The 3,554-nt window shown below is 32.6% G+C and overlaps 1 non-coding gene across 1 annotated transcript; it reads left to right on the forward strand.

Annotated features, from left to right (window-relative positions):
• The first annotated feature begins 685 nt into the window (after positions 1-685).
• LOC135276470 (U4 spliceosomal RNA) lies at positions 686-826 on the forward strand. The gene has a single exon (XR_010344005.1). It is a non-coding gene; the product is annotated as a U4 spliceosomal RNA (small nuclear RNA).
• The last annotated feature ends 2,728 nt before the right edge of the window (positions 827-3,554 follow it).

Raw genomic sequence — 3,554 nt, forward strand, 5'->3', positions numbered from 1 at the left:
TATGTGATATATTATATTACAGAAGATTGTATATAAAAACAGATATGAGAATCTAGCTGCCTTCTAGTAAGTCAGACATTAAAGAGATGCCCAAAATATATATATTTCTCAATAAACATTTTTGTTTGGGAAAGTGTAATCTTTTAAATAAGTTATTTTTGCTATCCTATGTAATTATAGTTAAAATTAACAACTAGAATAAAATAGCTAAGTTTAAATATTTGTAAGTTTGAATTCCTAATACCACAAATTTTGACATCTATACACAAAAATGACATGGATTTATTATATATTCAAGGATATAATGGGGTCCTGACACCAAGAGATTTGTGAGCTGCTGTTTTAGGTTCTAGAATCTTAATCAGTTTTCTTCTCCTGTTCTCATGAGTCCATTATGGAAGTAGTATAGACTACATTCAAATGTGGTCCTTAACTGTCTTACCATTATTTCCTATTTTAAGCTTTGAGAAAAACTTATTTTCAACTCTCAAGCAGTTCATACCAGATCCTGGAATAAAGAGAACATCTGTGAAAAATCCCAATTAGTGTTGTTTTGTCCTAGTTCTCTTATTTCCAGTTTTTCCTTAGAGATACAAACCAAAGACCCCTGATTATAGAGTAAAAATTTTTCTTCTCCTCTTTCACTTGACTACTAAGTGATCACACTGTGTAAAAAGGTAGCTCCGCCTTTGCACAGTGGAAGTATTACAGCTGATGAGCTTTATCTGAAGCACAAGTATTGCAAATTCAAAACTTTTCCCAATACCTCACATTGACGACTTGAAATATGGTCGACATTGGCAATTTTTGACAGTCTCTACAGAGAATGAGCCGTTTTTGTTTAAAGAAACAAAAACAAACAAAAAACTTAGCTCCATCTAAGGGAGTTTATATCTAACTTTGTGTTGAATGTACAGTCCCTTAATTTTACAGCCCTCCTCCATTTAGCTTGCCCAGCTGAGTAATTAACAATGGTGCAATAGGCAGTACTAAGACCCTTAAAAGTCAAATTACAAGTCTTCAGACCCTTACAAGTCTAAGACCCTTACAAGTCTAATTCTTTTGTGGTATTTTGTTTCATGTTTACTGCCCCATAAGACAATGACGAACACGGTGAAAACCCATCTCTACTAAAAATACAAAAAATTAGCCAGGTATGGAGGCACACACCTGTAGTCCCAACTACTCAGGAGGCTGAGACAGGAGAATTGATTGGACCCGGGAGGCGGAGGTTGCAGTGAGCTGAGATCACGCCACTACACTCCAGCCCGGGCAACAGAGAAAGACTCTGTCTCAAAGAAAAAAAAAAAAGTAGGGTAGTCTGATTTAATGGATGTGAGCATAAATCTATTTCAGGCTTTATTTATATTTAAGTGTCTTCTTCATAAAACATAATCAGGTTATGAAAAGTACAGCCTTATCATATTTTAAAATATTTAAGAAGGATTTTAAAAGTTGTCTAATTCATCAAGTTTTTTTGAAATATGTTTTAAATTCTCAAAATAAGCACCGACTTAACTATGAGTGCTAGTCATTATTGATCAGTTATTTCTTCCACCTTGAAAATTTTACTCGAAGTTTGAAAATAGACTAAGTCGTTCCACAACTTACTTAACCTCCCTTATATTTATTATAATAGACAATAGTCTATTTGTGCTCTTTCAGAGGTTTTGATGAAGGCATTTAAGGCTATGAACTTTCCTCGTAACATCATCTGTGCTGTATTCCATAGGTTTTGATAGGTTGTGTCCCTATTATTGTTTAGTTCAAATATTTTTTAAATTTTTATGTTGATTTCATTTTTGACACAATGATCATTAAGAAGCAGGTTAGTTAATTTCCATGTATAATATTTGCATGATTTTGAGGATTTCTTTTGGAGTTGATTTCACATTTTATTCCACTGTGGTTCAAGAGAGTATGTGATAAAATTTCAATTTTCTTAAATTTATTGCAACTTGTTTCATGATCTATCATATGGTCTGTCTTGGAGAATGTTCCATGTGCTGATAAATAGAATGTATATTCTGCAGTTGTTGGGTAGAATACTCTGTAAGTATCTGTTAAGTCCATTTGTTCTAAATTATAGTTTAAATTTATTGTTTCTTTGTTGGCTTTCCATCTGGATGACCTGTCAGTAGAGTACTGAGGTCCCCCATTATTACTGTGGTGTGTCTATCTCATTTCTTAGGTCCAGTAGTAATTGTTTTATAAATTTTGGAGCTCCAGTGTTAGGTGTATATATATTTAGGACTGTAATATTTTCCTATTGGATAAGTCCTTTTATAATTATAGAATAATCCTCTTTATCTTTTTTAACTGCTGTTTCTTTAAACTTTGTTTTTTTTTTCTGATCTAAGAATAGTTACTCCTGCTCTCTTTTGTTGTCATTTGCATGGAATATCTCTTTCCACTTATTTGCCTTAAGTTTATTTGAGTGCTTGTGTTAGGTGAGTCTCTTGGAGATAGCAGATACATGGTTGGTGAATTCTTATCCATTCTGCCATTCTGTGTCTTTTATATGGAGCATTTATGCTATATACATTCAACATTAGTATTGAGATGTGAGATACTGTTCTATTCATCATGTTATTTGTTGCTTGAGTACCTTTTTTATATTGTGGTTTTGTTTTATAGAATCTGTGAGATTTACACTTTAAAGATGTTCTATTTTGGTATATTTTGAGGATTTGTTTTAAGATTTAGAGGTCCTTTTAGTAGTTCTTGTAGTTCTGGCTTGGTAGTGGTGAATTTTCTGTGTTTATTTGTCTGAAAAAGACTGTATTCCTCCTCCGTTTGTGAAGCTGAGTTTCACTAGACACGAAATTATTGGGTGCTAATCATTCTGTTTAAGGATAAGAAGATGGGGCCCCAATTCCTTCTAGCTTGTAGCATTTCTGCTGAGAAATCTGCTGTTAGTCTGATAGGTTTTTCTTTATAGATTACCATTTTCAAATTGTCTTCCAAAATGTTTGTACCATTCTACATTCCCACCAGCCATGAATCAGAGTTCACGTTATCAACTTTTGCTGTTTTAAGTGCTTCAGATTTTATTATTCTGATATATGTGTAGGGGTATCTTATTGTTTTAATTTGCAATTCCCTAATGATAGATGATGAAGATTTTTTAAATACTAATTTGCCATCTCTATCAACCTTCTTTGGAGAGATTTCTGTTCAGGTCTCTTGGCCATTTTTGAATTGGGTAGTTCATTTTCTTGTGATTGCTTTAAGAGTTCTTTGTATATTTTGCATAACAATTCTTTCTCAGATACATATGTTTGCAATATAATATGATTTTTAGATTTAATAAAATTTTATATTTGGGTGAATCAAAAAGCAGGGTTTGAAAACTTTAAAACTTAATTTTTTCCATTCATCTATTTCCATTTAATTGAGTCTTATTTGAAAATGCCTGTTGACCTGGATCTTAAGAAACTTCCTGAAAACATCTTGGAAGCATTGGAGCCAGTAAATTATGTAGTAGCTTTCTCAACAGCTCACCTTAGCATCATGGTGAAAGAAGCTGCCATTAGCTATTTTAAAAAATGACA

This window comes from Aotus nancymaae, unplaced genomic scaffold (assembly GCF_030222135.1).
Source record: "Aotus nancymaae isolate 86718 unplaced genomic scaffold, 86718_ANA_hifiasm-v0.15.2.pri h1tg000022l_1, whole genome shotgun sequence".
NCBI lineage: Eukaryota > Metazoa > Chordata > Mammalia > Primates > Aotidae > Aotus > Aotus nancymaae.